General features: G+C 34.1%; 1 protein-coding gene and 1 pseudogene across 2 annotated transcripts in view; one reads left to right on the forward strand and one right to left on the reverse strand.

The window, feature by feature from the left end:
- Window positions 1–16,892, reverse strand: part of LOC129454169 (uncharacterized) — an 89,973-nt gene that overhangs the window by 60,539 nt on the left and 12,542 nt on the right. The gene's annotated exons all lie outside the window — the stretch shown is intronic.
- LOC129454193 (solute carrier family 2, facilitated glucose transporter member 9-like) lies at window positions 1,532–7,811 on the forward strand (annotated as a pseudogene).

The following is a 16,892-nucleotide window of genomic DNA, read 5'->3' on the forward strand; positions in this document are numbered from 1 at the left end:
CTCTGTTAGCATGAATAATCCAGCATGTGAGACAGTAATTGATTCTTTACAAAAGCTGCCTGATTTGACAGACATTACTCAACACTGAGTGTCATATGAACTAAACTATTTAACCTAAAAACAGCACATGGACACAACTCAACTCCAGTCATTCACTGATTCAAAATAACTTTCTTCAAATATAAAACAAAACAAATCATACATGACATGCTAACAGTTTATTTAGTGTACTTGATGCACATTGAGATTAATGTATAAACATGCATCTGTGACATTCAAGACCCTTTTTTCTAAATACTGATGTTTGTACATTGAAAATGAATATGACTATTTATTGCCCTTAATTTCTACTTAATTTCTACTCATAACATGAACCGATTTAAAAGTATCTCCCTGATCATGATGCAAAGATGATAGAATAAAGAGCACTTATTGTTCTGTTATACACATAACTAATGGTTTAGTGATTTGAAAGAGTTTGCAGTCATAAAACAATAAGTGAAAATATGTGAAAACAGAAACATTAGTGTTCATTTATCTTCTCTCACATGAGTTTAAATCAATGATATAAATCAGTCATTTGTTCTTTATTTCTATCATCTCTATACAGTATATACAGCATTGATAATTTTTTCATTATGTTAACATACAGAATGTGACTTACAGTCATGTGAAACAGAAAGTACATCATAGTTTTATATATCAGGACATTAAAGTCATCTGGTAGTTGCAGCTCTTAAAAATAATATTAAAATAGTTTTTTTCTCGTTTCATAAATGATACTCACTTTTCCTTAATCTTGATTATTTTATTATATTACTTTATTCTTGTCCAAATGTTATATCAATTAAACGTCAAACAAACACTCATATCTTGAATGGTTACTCAAGCATTCGTTCAAGTGGATATAATGTGAATAAAGTGTTAAATCATGCGAGTGTTAGCATGTGACAGTGCGTTTAACATTTTGTACTCTTCATAAGTCAGGATCTCTCCCTCATCAGTGTTAAATGGGCAAAGCTCCACCATAGACAGCGAACCTTCTTCCCCAAATAATCAGGAATGGGATTTTTCTAGCTAAAAGTTTAATGTGATACACGACACCCGCTTGCTGTTTTAGTTTTATTTACATTCAGTCCTACAAATGGCAGAGGAGGTTTTGAAAGATCGTAACAGGACATGTACAAGGGTATGTAGCTTTAATTTAGGTTTAATGTATACTTTTCTCTTGAGAGGTTTGACTTTTAAACAGCAATTGACTGTTTCATGTTATATTAAATATAAGAAATATAAAGGAATATGTCATGATTTTCATCAAACCTATTTGTTTGCATTCAGAAATCGTTATGTGATCTCAAAGTTTAAGATGAAAGCACTGTTCACAAAAAAAAAGATTTGGTTTAGTACAAGAAAGAAAGCCCTATAGGAGTGATTAGTGTGGTGATAATAAAATATTGTTTTAATTGTTAGATAAAATCTCTTTAATGAATGTTATTTTAAGTGTTTGAATGATTATTTGTCACTTTTTTAACAGCATCTTACCTTGTCCCTGTTGGCAGTAGCGTTGCTCTCGTCATTGGGAAGCTCTCTGCTTTATGGTTATAATCTGGCTGTGGTTAATTCTCCTGCGCTAGTAAGTGACCTAAATATGAATAATATGTGTGAAACTAATACTGTTTTGTGTAACGGGACTCGCTGTTTAGACTCAGGATCAAATACTGATCACATCATTTAAATTCACTTTTATATTATTAATTTAATTAAATATAAATGAATATTATGATGTTAGACTACATAGAAAGGAAGAGAAGAGATGTTCAAGCATTATTGTCAATGCCAAGACATTTTGTGTTTGTTTGCTCACAGAGGAAAAACTCTTCAGTATAAATGATGATGTTTTTCATTGTTCTTGTTCTTTATTAGTACATTAAGGACTTTTATAACCAAACCATTGTGAGACGTTATGGGTCAGGAGTGGATGAAGAGCATCTTACGCTTTTCTATTCAATCACTGTGTCTATATTTGCCATTGGAGGCTTGCTGGGCTCTCTCACAGTATGAATACAGGTTACCACATTTGGAAGGTAGAAAACAAAGCTTCAGATCCCAGAATTAATTTATTTTTGTAATGAAACATAAAAAGCTAATGGTTTAATGTTAGAAATAAATGCATACAGGTTATGCTCTTTATCACAGTTATTAAAGACTCATTTATTCAATCTCAAACATGTACAAAATATATTTACATGCATGTAATAGGAAGACACTTTAATCCAAAGCAACTTTGTGTGTTTGTCTAATTTGTAGGAAAGGGACGCTGATACGCAGCACAGTTCTGGTGTTTGTAGGTGGAGGGTTGATGGGCTTCAGTCGGTTATGTGGCTCACCAGAAATGATTATTATCGGTCGCTTCATTACAGGAATACATTCAGGTAAAGCGATGTCCTAAAAAATGTACAATCTTTTGCTAAAAAACAATCGCCTCGCATTTCTTGTGCTATTAGTAATCTTACAGTTGTGATGTCTCTTCATGTATTTATCTGCTTTACTGATGTGTCTTCTGTCTGTCGTGATGTTGTAGGGATATCTCTCAGCGTTGTGCATGTTTCTTGGAGAAATTGCTCCAAAGAATCTCCGTGGATTCCTGGGACTCATGCCCAGCATTTTCATCTGTTTGGGTGTATTTATTGCTCAGGTTCTGGGGCTTCATGAGATCTTAGGCAAGGTGAGTCTTGATTGAAAATCCTCAATCCTTTACTGAAATCATTTAAAAGTATTTTTGTGTTAAAAACTGCTGTTCATTTTTAGTTGATGTATTTACTAATATGAACTTTATTGTAAAGTGTTGTTGTATTTTTGATCTGATGTCTCCACACAGGAAGAGTTCTGGCCTCTGTTACTCTCTCTTGTCATATTGCCCACATTCATACAGCTCGTCTTCTTGTCATGGTTCCCAGAGAGTCCAAGATATCTTTTGATAGAAAAGCAGAACATTCATGCCACAATCACAGGTAAAGACTTTCAGATTTAAAGATTGTGACATCCTGGTCTGTGTCTTCTGTGGTTTTAGTGCCTTGTTTCGTCTTGTTTCTGTGTTGCTCCGTCTCTTTGAGCAACTCTGTCATTATATGATATCATGTGATCTGATTCTTTTGTGTTATGATGCTTTTCTGTCCTGCTTGATGTAGCATTGAAGTGGTATCGTGTTAAGTGTAACATCCAGGCTGAGGTGGAGGAGATGCAGGAAGAGCAGCGAACTTTGACCTCAGTGAAGACGGTCTCAGTATTACAGCTCTTCAAGGATTCGTCCGTGCGCTGGCAACTTATCACCATCATTGTGGTCAATGCGGGAATGCAGCTGTCGGGAATCGATGCGGTGTGAATGTTGTGTGAAAAAGACAATAATGTTGTCGTAGATAAAAACAGGACTGATTTGACTTCTCTATTTTTAGATCTAGTTCTACACCAATTCAATCTTTGAGAATGCCGGCATTCCTGCTCATCAGATCCAGTATACAACAGTAGGCACAGGAGCTATAGAAGTCATCGCTGGACTCATAGGTGTAAGATTACATTGAATGTTAAAACAGTTTAAGATCTTGTGCATTATCATGATTTAATCACGAGTAAGCGGTGCTCTTGGGCATGATTTATTTAACTATAGGCTGACAATATATGAAGAAACTCAATTTATACTCTTCAGATTGTGTTTCTACAGTAAAATCTGATATTGTTTGCAGGTATAATATATAGAAGAGTAATACCAAAGTTAATAAATAAATAAATAATTACATGACAAGTCATAAAAATGTATAACTTTATAACTTTTATTGCAACAGATTTTGCTTTATAAGCATTTTGAATCACAAGCTCTTTTAAATCCAATGCAATTCGGTTTCAGACGTAAATATTCTACAGACTTTGCATGTTGCTACCTCTTGGAAACAATCAGGGCATATGTGGATCAAGGAAGAGTGGTGGGAGCAGTCTTCCTTGATCTGCGCAAAGCTTTTGATACTGTAAATCACCAGATACTCTATAGTAAACTGAATCAATATAGTCTCTCTGAACACACCCAAAACTGGATAAGATCTTATTTGAGTGACAGACATCAGTGTGTACAAGTAAATAACATCAAATCCGCGTTTAGAGCCACCTCGATGGGAGTGCCGCAGGGGTCTATTTTGGGACCCTTGCTTTTTAGCATCTATATAAATGATCTCCCTAGAGTGTGTTCGGACGTTGATATAATCATGTATGCTGATGATACTGTGATCTTCACTTTTGGGGAAAATGAGCTGGAGGTTGCTGACAAATTATCAAAAGAGATGCAAAAAGTTGTAGAATGGTTGCAGACGTCTTGTCTAACCTTAAATGTAGAAAAAACGGTCTCAATGTTTTTCTCAAATAAACGTAAGTTACATCTAACTCAAAAAATTCAAGTAAATGGGCAAATAATTAAAAATGTAAAGGAAACAAAATATTTAGGTCTAACACTTGATTCAAATTTAGGTTTTAAAAGTCATATAAAAACACTTGGCAATAAATTGAAATTTAATTTGATGAATTATAAACATATTAGAAACTCATTAACAACTGAGGCTTCGAATATTTATTTTAATGCCATGATTGTTCCGCATCTTCTATATTGTATGCCCAGTTGGTCTCAGGCATGTAAAACATCGTTAAAACTATTAGAATCATTATATAAAAGGGCAATAAAAATTCATGATAAAAAGCCTCGTCAGTACCATCATTGTAAAGTACTAAGTAAATACAACATTTTGAGTTTTGAAAACCTTATTAAATATAACCAAATTTCTGTTCTATATAAAATTATCCATAACATCGCTGCTCCTCCTCTGAGAAAATTTGTCACATTAAATTCAGATAGACTTAATAGAGTCACACGATCGACAGCCAGAGGAGAGTGCAGTGTTCCAAGATGCAGAACCACTTATGGTCAACATTCGTTCTTTTATAAAGCAGTAAGTCTTTGGAACACTCTTCCAAATGAAATTATTTTATGTACAAACTATAGTACTTTTACACGCCTGACCAAACAGTGGCTATTAACAAAGCAAATTTGTAAGCACTGAATGATTGTGATAAGAATAATGTAGACTATGAGTGAGTGAGTGAGTGAGGGTTGGATCCAAGTAGAGTGTTTTTATGAAGTGAGTGTGAATAAATGTTTTTGTTTTTATAATTTCTGTAAATCATGATATGAAGAGTGTTTTTAATGAGATGAGTGAAATAACGCTTCCATGTATAATACTGTATATTTTATGACCTTATGTAATGTAACATCTGTCTAGGGACTGCAGGTGGAAATTAGCATTTCTTTGCTATAACCTGGCACATGACATCTCTTCTTTTTTTAGATTAATGTTCCCTGTGCATTGTCCCTGATTAAGTAAGTTAAAAATAAACACATTCATTCATTCATTTTGTGCCCAACTGCTTTCACAACTCCACAGAAACGTCTAAAACTGTTTTTTTTATATTTTTGTTTGTTTGTTGTTTTCTTCATTGTATGAACATAAACTCCTTGAGTTGAAAGCGTCTAACAGTGTTTTTCTGAATCTTCAGTGCTTCACTATTGAGCGTGTTGGCAGAAGGCCGCTAATGATTGCTGGTTTTAGCTTTATGTGCATTTGCTGTGCTGGAATTACTTTTTCACTTCAGTTACAGGTAATTCTGATGATTTCTGAACTCTTTGTTGGTTATACACTATTTACTTTTACTTTTAAGTTGTCTTTACTTTAATTGTAATCATTATTATAATTTCAGATTTATAGTGACTTGTGTTTGTGTTTTTCTGTTGTCAGACTCATGTGTCCTTCATGCATTATATCAGTGTGATCTGTGTGGTTGGGATTATTGCTGGATTCTGTATAGGGCCTGGTGAGGACGTCACATTGGGTCTCATCATTACACATTGTTTGCCTGCTCATTTACTGGATTTATCTCTGAAGAGTCGTCATAAAATATCTAAAAGATCAAGTTTGAGCTTTCTTAATGAAGCTGTTATGTTTACAGATATTGCACTAAATGGGCTCACAGAATTTCACGACACATTTAACTGATTTATGAGCTCAAAAAAGACAAAAAGAAAAGACAAACAAGAAATAATTGCAAAGTTTGGGTGTTTATTACTTTGTCAAACCCCAAAAGATCTCTAATTAAAAGTTTAATGTATTAAATTGAGCAACTAGTGCCACCTAGAGGCAGATTAGTATTACAGGTCTCTGCTATTTAAAGATGAATGTCCTTCTTTAAAATGAATGTGGAGTGTAACACATAATAATAAAACCTTTTATAACTCACTTTTCAATACAATTAAAACCCAAATACATCTTGTGTGCAGCCGGTGTCTCATTATTGTTGACAGGAGAGCTCTTTAAACAGTCTCATCGACCTGCTGCCTACATTGTAGGAGGATTTCTTAACTGGATATCAAACTTCACTGTGGGCTTTGTATTTCCATTCCTACAGGTATGACTTCCTCAGGGAACATGAACATATATGATATATTTACATATATGAGATACAAATGAGATTATTTAATTTATTTCATATTTATCTGATATATTGTTTAATGTTTTTTCCAGATGTCTGCTGTTGCTTTCTGTTATCTGATGTTTTTTGGTGTTTGTGTTGGTGTGGCGCTCTATGTCTACTTCGTTGTCCCTGAGACAAAAAACAAAACTTTTGTGGAGATCAGTCAGATGTTTGCCTTAAAAAATAGACGTGAAATTGAAAAAGAGCCCCTGGCTATCGCTGACCAACTCAGTCTTAAAAAGATGAATGGATATGGAAGTGTTGTGTCTGCAGATCTGGAGAAATCGTCTTGATGTTGTACGCTGTGATCTGATGCTGCTAAATACTGCTGCTCACAGTGCCATCAAAATCTGAGATTATTTTTGTTATGCTTTCAAATATATTACTCAATTGTTTAAAATAGTTTTTAACTTAATTTACATAAAAAAAAATGTTTACAGCCTGATACAAAAATAGTTTTTGGTATGTATTTAATTTCATGACAACTGTAAGGGGGTGAGTTTTTTGTGACTCATCTGTTTAAATGATATTAAACCTTAAAGTTCTGCATAATTAAAGGCGTGGCCACTTGAGTGACAGTTGAACAGCCACTGCTGTCACTAGAGTCGAGCTTGGCAGGTGTGGTTTCAGCAACCAGCCAGCTCAGCTTCACCCATGTCCTGCCTCTTTACCCATTTTGGCTGCAAGTGATGTGCGGTGACGCGCTGTCAAGATGGCGACGGCTTTAAAAATGCTCTTATGGGTGACGTCACGGATGTCCATCTTTTTTACTATGTTTTACTTGTATATGTTATGAAAGGGAAATTAAGACAATCACTAGACTACTTACATGAATTTCCTGCATTTATTCTGTTAAACACAAAATGAAGATATTTCACATAGTAGAAACAACAAATATGGAAGTCATTGAATACTGTCAGTGTCAACTGAGGAAATGATGACAGAGTTGGGTGAACTGTCCCTTTAAAACAGTTACTGACCAATTACAATCAACTTTTATGTGTATTTTTATTTTAATAAATCTTTATTTAACCAAGAACTCCCCATTTCCTTTTGAGGGAGACTTGGATGAAAAATACACACTATTACATAGACAAAAAAAACTATTCAGAACAAAATTGAGATTCACTAAATACCGAAATGTCATGTAAATTATTTATACAAAACACAGCCTGAAAATAGCAATAACACACACAGAGATAAACATCTTTATAAGCTTAAAAATTTTAATAAGTGCCTTTAATTCTCCCATGATAATAAAATGATCAAATGTAAAATGTAAACTGAACAAATGCTTTCATAACTGCAAGTTTAAGGTACAGCCCTGTAAAAAATCCTAACATAACAAAAAAATCATGTATTTGAGCATTATATTATTTACACTGAGCTTGTCATTAAAAAGGGACATTTTAAAATAATTTTTAAGATTCAAATGTGAAATAAATCTTTGTCACCAGAGTACATAATGTGAAGTTTTGACTGTTGCTAGGTGATGATGTCATAAAGAGAGTTGTGACATCACTCCAGTAGTTCTGATGGACAGACAGCTGATCTACTCACAGACCTGCAACATCTAACAATGACAAACACACAGAAAGAGATCATGTTATAAAATCTGACCATTAGTTTATTTAACATACAGATATACAGATTTTCTCACCTCTATTTGTTTGTCATCAGTTTTGTTTTTAGATGAGTTCAATTTATTCATGCTGATGAAAAACCTGTAGGGTCAAAATTCACACTCTTACAATCTGAATTCATATCAGAATATTCACTGTATGTTATGCAGTTTTGAGTTTTACTTGATATTTTTACTTACCAGATCCATACAGCTCCTATAATGAGAAACTGAGACAGAAACACCAACAGAGAGACAAACACTGAGCTGTACACTACTGCTTCAGTGGCTTTGTCCATTTCTTCGTTGTTTCTGTCAGTTGTTTCATTGTTTCTGTCCATTGAATCTGAAGAAAGACAAACCTCAGAAACTTCAGAACATATCTTTACTCTTCATCTTCATTACAAAGACTCATGATGTTAAAATCAATACAGTAAATCTATCAGATAGATCACCTCAATGCAGGTATGAGAGGCTGTACTACATTATAAATATCATCACAACTGAAGAGAGCAATGACCTTTAACCCGTGACTTACAGACTGTCACAGAGACAAATGAATAAAATCTTTTAATAAAACAAATTTAAAAAAAATTGAAAATAATAATGACACAAATGTTTCTTTCATTATGAGATATACTGAAGTGTTTGACATATAAACTATAACTGCTACAATATTAATGATCAGCTATGAGTGCTGCACAGTGAAAGTAGCTCAGTGATGATGTCATAGCTGAGTATAAACCAATCAGCATCAAGGACTGAAACTCTCTCTTATATAATTTCATCAGATGTATGATGAGATGTTGTGTTACCTCTTACAGTACAGGAATACTCTTGTAGCTCCTCACTGTTGATTGAGTCCAGGTACAGCTTGTTTAATAATCTCAATCCATCTGTTACCTGTTGTCCATTCTTATACCAGATGTAAGTATGTTTGTTATCCAGAGTGCATTCAGTTGAACAGCTTAATATCACTTTTTCTCCATCTATCACAGGGTCTGGACTGCTTCTCACTCGTGTATCTGAGATTTCATATAACAGAGTTCACGTCCACTTCTTTTTAAAATTAGGTCTGAAATGTTTGATTCAGCTCAATTCAGTATGATGTGAATAATGGCAAAGTTATGCAGTCAAACACACACATACAAATAAAATATATTATGTGAACGCAGTTCAAAATGCTTTGAATAAAAGCATCTGTCAAACACACGAGTGCAACATAAATATACAGTCAACATTTGAAGTGATTAAAAACATTTTTGTCTAAGAGCATCTTTTATTAACTTTTTTGATCAACGTCAAATGTTGATTAGCGTATTTGTTTTAAATCTGAAGACTTCTGTGATGAGTGTCCTCAACATCAACATAAAGTCTTGATCAACTTTGCAAGTTTGTCATAAATCGCACACTTAGACAGAATGTGTAACAACTCATAAAACCAGTTTATACCAGCTTCAGTTTTAATACTGGATTACACTGGTAAGTGCTGGTTTGCTGCTGGTCTGACTGCTTGACCAACATATTCACACTATTCACCAGCATCCGATCAACCATTCTTGCAAGCTGGTAAACTGCATAGTCCAACTAATGAAGCCATTCAGATACAGCAGCATCATATATGCAGTACAAAACACATTATATTATTTTCAACATGGACAACCTCAAAAACAAGTGTAACATTCACAACATAAACATCATACAGCATTCAGACGAGATGAAATTTTAGATGAATAACTCAAATGATTGATAGCATTGATATTTTAATATTTAAAATGTAATCTACTCATTTAACAAAACATTACAAAAATTGTAAGGACCCTAAAACAGTAGCATAAATATATTCATCAAATCTGATCAGTGAAAGCAGCTTTACAAAGAGTTTATTATGCGCAGTTACCTGTAACAGTAAGATAGACTCCAAGAGAACCAGAAACTACATCTGATGTGTTAGTGATGATGCTGAACTGATATAATTCAGTGTCATTCCTGTTGATGTCTTTGATTCTCAGTGTGTTTCCCACAAACTCCACACGACCAGAAAACTGAACAACATCACGCAGATCTCTGAATTCACTACCAAAAAAGTAATCCCAGTATGTTTTCTCTACTGTATCTCCAGTGGGATGTGAGTATGAAGAGTGAATATTTACTGTTGATCCCACTAAAGCACAAACTCTTCTAGAGGTGTAAGTCACACCCCAACAGCTACTGTTAGAAAGACCTGAAAGAGTCACAAAATACTGCTGTAACATTCACAATCGATTACAAACACACTCATACTGTATATGAATCAACAAGAAAACTGCAAAGTTTGTTCTTCCATTTTAATATAAATGTTTTATAAATGTCAGACTCACACACAGATGAAGAGAAATCTGAACCAGACACAGTGCAGTAATAACTGTCAGTGTTTTCACTGGATGACACAAATATGCTTTGACTATTTTTAAAAGGTTGTCCATTCTTGTACCACTCATAATAATATTTAGATGTTTTTGGGCAGGAGGAATCACAGCTCAGTTTTACTCGCTGTCCTGTAGATTCAGGAGTCATCTTCACCTGTAAACCTAAATAATGAAAATCTTACATTAGATGAGAAATGAAAAGAGTTTAACTGGACTGATGAGAATATAAATGTACCTGTGACTGTTAGATTGACTGTGACTGAGCTGAGATGTTTAACTCCATCCTTCATAATGAACATGAGCTGATATTCTCCACTGTCTCTCTCTCTTGAATCTCTTATTGTGAGTCCTGAGTAATCTGAATCTAAAGTCAAATCTTCAGGTTCATTTTTGTTTCTCCAGTTTGTTCTCTGTTTCTGACTGAACCAGAACCCAGTTTTGATGTTGATGTTTGAGTAATCGCAGTACACACTCATCAGTGTCCCCCTCACAGCACAAATATTCAATTCATTACAGGTTACATTAAAGTTATCCAATGTTAGGAACCCTGAAAATAAATATAAAATATTATTGACATTCGTAACCCAGTATAATGTAAATGTAATGTAAAATTCTGGACTAGAGATCAATGATGTAAATTAATCTGAAATAACCTGAGATTATTTATACATTTTTCTTTTTAATCTGACCTACTGAAGTTATCTGATGTATATATAATATTAACAAAGTCAACTTTATTGTAAAATGTTACTAACTATCTATCAACTTATCAGTGCCAATGTTTGATCTCAAGATGTACACCAGTATTTTTGTGTAAGGTATGCTTGTAAAAGTTACTTAAATGTCTTAATATAACTAAAGCCTAGTCCTGGATTAATCTAAATCCTGTCTGGGAAACTGACCCAACAGCATTATGTCATTACATTACTCTCCAAATGAGTTGCTGATATAAATCACAACCAGGAATCCCCGATAGAAGAGAAAATATAGGAATGTATTAATCTGAGAGAAAGAGAGAGAGAGAGAGAGAGAGAGAGAAAGAGAGAGAGAGAGAGAACCCAGATGCAGGCTTTGCATGAACATATACAGTACAAGGTTTATTGGGTACAAAAGAAAACCCAGTTGGTGCCTAAAACACCTAAAGGCACCAACAAAGACAGATGATAAACAGAATAAGACTAAACAAAACTATGACAGGAACTACTTGAATGCTTAACAGTAAACTTGACGATAATTTACTAGACTAGCAGAGTACACATGTGTAAGAACATCAACCCCTTCAATACGATACAAATTTGCATCCGATCAACCTCAATCGTATTGATTTAGGTGTTTACATGAAGGCTTTTATTTGTTATATTTTTTGGCCAGTTTTTGTCTTTATTCAATAGTGAGGTTAGGGGAGGACAGGAAAGTACAGGGAGGACAGAAAGGTATGAGATCAGCAAATGACCACGAGCCGGGAATCAAACTCGGGTCGCCAAAAGTGCAAAAGCACCACATGTTGGAGCGCTGCCCACTACACCATCAGCTCCAACTACATGAAGGCTTTTCAATACGATTACAAACGGACGTATCTAGTGGTGTCTCTCTTTCTTTCTCTGTTCTCCATACTATCAGGTAATATCTCATACACGTTTGAAACAGTTCATTGTATTATTTACCATTTCATGCATTTATAGTTTAACCAATTCAAGTTTTATTTCAGTGTTGTTATCTCTACTTACACTGTCAGAAATATTATGTCCTAATAAGTATTTACATACCTCAGATGTATTAATATGTACCTTTGAGATACTTATATACACTGTTTAGGTAAAAATAAAGTTTACTTTTGAAAGGGCACTGCCCCGGTGACAGCTGTACATTTTCTTGTTTGAATAATTAAGGTTTGTACTGACTTTTGTCTTATATCACTGTCTTAATGCAGTAAACAACACTGATGCTTTTCCCAAATGTCCAACAACCACAAAACTGTCATCTACTCAAAAGTGTTCATACCTTGAACGTGTAACAGCAGGATCAATGATGAGAGTCTGAAGTTCATGATGCAGTTTTGTAGAAAGTCACATAAGACCCAAAACTCTTTTCTTATTCCTGAGAAAAAAATAAAACATCATTGTGACGCTCAAATCATCAGACAGTTATTACAGTAAAATAAAACACAACTTTTCGTAACATTTCAAAGATTCAATACATATACATGTGAATACATACGTTCTTGTGGAGATCTTTGACTTCAACCGGTTTGTAAAGTTGTGTCAATATCTGAAGTTGTGGTAGATCATTTAATGATCTGATTATCGTACTCAAGCGGATGTTAAAGAAAAACTCTCCTTCACTTTTTGACACTTTTCATGGCATAAGACGGAGGAAAGCATTTCATAACATGCTTGAATTTTACATAATCTGACAACTATTCTTATCTTTATGTGTAGCTGTTATTTGTTGAAGAGTCCTGTAAACAGTGACATGTTTACCATTTTGGGGCCCTAAAGAAAGTCCAAGAAACTGGAGCCCCACATGCCCCAACATTACCTGAAGGGTTTCATTTGAATTGCACGACAGTAATATTGAGTATATAGAATTAAGTTAGACATATAAAAACAGATTTATTTTATTTTGGACTGCTTAACATAACATGGTATAAGACAAAAAAATCTTGTTTTAAAAAATAGAAATAGTGCCCATTGTCCTTTTCAACATGATACAGAATTATTCTCTTTAAAAAAATAAAGGTCTTGGTTTAACCTTAAGCTAGTAGTTCACAAACTTTTTCCACCGGCCTCCTTTTGTATAGAAAAATATTTTCAAGCCCCTCTCAGATCTATCCTTTGCTTGCAAATTCCTTATAGGATGTATTTAAAACGATGTTATTTATACACTACTGCAACTTCAGTTTGTGATCTTACTAAAGAAACTAAATAAGAAAAAAAAGGTGAAGCATTAAATTATGATTCAGACTGATCTAACAAACTGAACTAATAACACCAGCAATAGACGTTGTAAATTGGTTATTGTCTGGATTTGTAATTGGAATCACATAACTCTTATTTTCATATTGCAGAAACAAACTTACTGTGATATACAACAAGCATATAGACGCCACTGCCTGTAAAAGATGTCTCTTATCTTTACTTCATCTTTTATGTTTTCAGCAGAAAAAAATCTAATCATTAATCTTCATCTTTTTACTGCTAGTGCTCTTATTCTTGAGCAACAGTCTCAACTCCATTCACATGACAGATTATGTTTTATATTTTTATAAACCTGTTCCTTTCATTACTAATAAACTGAGACAGAAATAATCTGCACATTTTTATATTTACATTGAACTTTTGGGGAAACTGAATGTAATTGTTTGATTGAAATTGTAAAACTTGTTAACAAAAATGTTAAATGGAGCTGATAGTAACATATTTAGTGAATTGTGTGCGCTCGCTTAGTCTACGAGTTCGTAGGGTGTCACATCTGTAATTTTAACACTTTGAAGTGTGCTCATCAGCGCCCCCTTTGCCCCCTTGATGCTGTCTGCAGCAGGCTTTGCGCACTTTACCAACCCAGAAGCCCTTGCGAAAGAGCAGTCAGACCAATCAGACGATGGATACATAACTCAAATATATTTTTTTAATTCTGAAGACACAGATTAAAGATTAGGAGAGGAAACACAGCTGCAAAAATCAGTGTCGTGTTCTTGAATCAGCATAAAAACTTGATCGGCTTTGCCACAAACCACCTACTTAAACAGGATGAGACTGTGTGATAGACATCTCTGCCCAGAAAACCAGTTTATACCAGCTTCAGTTTAATACTAGATTAGACTGGTAAGCAAAACACATCATATCAGAGACAACCTCAAAAACAAGTGTAAAATTCACAACATAAACATCACCTCATGACACGGCTTTTTAATTTCCTTTTTCAGTTTTTAAAATGTAATTTAATTATTGTTTAACAAAAGATAAATAAAACACAAATGGTAAAAGCTCTTATGATCAATAGCATCACTTTAGTGCTTATAAATGTGTAAATACAGCATTATTATGAGCTGTTGAAGTTGTAGTAGATCATTTAATGATATTATCTCATTTTCTTGTACTCAAGCGGATGTTAAAGAAACTCTTTTTGACACTTTTTATAGCATAAGAAGAAGGAAAGCATTTCATAACATGCTTGAACTTTACATATTTTGACAACTATTACATATTATTATATTAAAATTTAATTTATAGCTGTTAATTATTGCTGAGTCATGTAAAAGATGTCTCTTATCTTTACTTCATCTTTTATGTCTCCAGCAGAAAAAAATCTAATCATTAATCTTCATCTTTTTACTGCTAGTGCTCTTATTCTTATTCTCAATTCGATTCACAGGACAGATTATATTTTATATTTTTATAAACCTGTTCCTTTCATTACTAATAAACTGAGGTAATAATGCATATGTTTTATACTCCACATGACCAGCAAACCGATGAACCTCACGCAGATCCTTTAGTTTCCAAGCATTAATATTTAACAAATGGATTATGTTTTCTCTACTGTATATCCAGTGGGATGTGAATATGAAGAGTGTATATCTACTGTTGATCCCACTAAAGTACAAACTCTTCTAGAGGTGTAATTCACACCCCAACAGCTACAATAATAAAACTTCAATATTACTCCAGTAAGGTCCTGTCCCTAATAGCGCACTTCATGTGGACTTTCGGTCTCGTGGCCTTAAATTGTGCATGCTCACTTAGTCTACAAGTCCTATCATTTATAAGCTCTGAAGTCCACACTGCTGCAGGCTTCATCACTTTACCCAGAAGTCCTTGCGAAAGAGCAATCAGACCAATAAGACAACGGATGGGAGGAGTTCTCACTGATGGGCAACTTCTCTTCTTATTTTCGGCATGACGCTCGAGTCTGTCCCAAAATACGACTCTGGTGCACCGTTGTGTACAAGGGTCCCTAAAGTCTGAAGTACATGATGTCATCAAAGTTTGGACTCTGAGGAAATCCACAAGTTCAGGGTGTGTCATTTGGGACAGGGCTTCAGTGGAGCCGTCATCCTCCATTGTGCTGCAATCATGTGACTGCGTGCGGTGTCCATTATCGATGATGCACGACACATCTTGATATGGGAATATCGGATCTGTCCGCTTACATTGCGGGCGTGAATGCATGTATCCGATTCATATCCGATTTATTTCCACATATGAATGAGGCCTGAAACCTCTTAGAAAATATCTGAATTTATGCACTTTATTCCTGCTTACACATTTGTGGGTCATCAATCTGTGCCGCATGAGGGAAAAATCTGAATTGAGTCACTTCGAGCAATGCAATGTAAATGCGGCCTATCAAACAACAGACAACAAAAGAAAAATCATTTTTTTAGCTTTTAAAAGATTAATTCATTTATGGAATGAAGACAGTTTTTTTATTTTTATACTGTTAGACTTTATTTGTAACTTTGTTCTTTTCTATTTTCATATGTTTTCAATTTCTTGATTGATTTTTTCCCCCTTTTTTGCTGATCCAAAATTATTTAATCCGTGACTCAAAAAACGTAATGTTATCAGTTTAATCTTTGTAAAATTATGTAATTTGAGAGTAGTTATTAATAGGGCTGGGTATTGTTAGGAATTTCACAATTCGATTCGATTCCGATTCTTGGGGCTTCGATTCAATTCGATTCGATTCAATTCGATATTGATTTGTTTGCTTCAATATCGATTCAATAATAAGTAGATACACAAGTAATTAAGTACCTGAGTAGCCTATTTTAATTTTAGCTTTTGGTGCAGACTTGAACGGAGTGCAGCTGCTGTTTGCCATCTTGCTGTTTTGGTAAAGCGTGTTTTGGTTAAGCGTGTCTTGTAAAACGCTGAAAAGCATCTCAAATAAGGGGCCGAAAATATTGATTATGACTACATTTTCCTATATTTAAACTGCATAACAACAAAATCAGTGCATTGTACAATAGGCTTTTTCTACAAACATGCATTTTCAAACTGCATACAACAAAATTAGTGCATTGTAAGATGTCCAAGTAGGCTTTTTCTACATCCAGACATGTTCATATGTTGTATTTTAAAACTGCATAACAACATAAGTGCACTGTAAGATGCTTTCATTTACTATAAAGGGGTAAATAAGAGCCATATCACACTCATTGAGAATTAAACTTATTTACTCACTTTAGTACACATAACAAAAAAGTTTACAATATGTAACATAACATTGTTTTATGCTGTTTTTGACAAAGCTAATTATTTCACCACCCCTATTTAAACTACAACAGCCATCTT

Source organism: Misgurnus anguillicaudatus, unplaced genomic scaffold (assembly GCF_027580225.2).
Source record: "Misgurnus anguillicaudatus unplaced genomic scaffold, ASM2758022v2 HiC_scaffold_32, whole genome shotgun sequence".
Taxonomy (NCBI): Eukaryota; Metazoa; Chordata; class Actinopteri; order Cypriniformes; family Cobitidae; genus Misgurnus; species Misgurnus anguillicaudatus.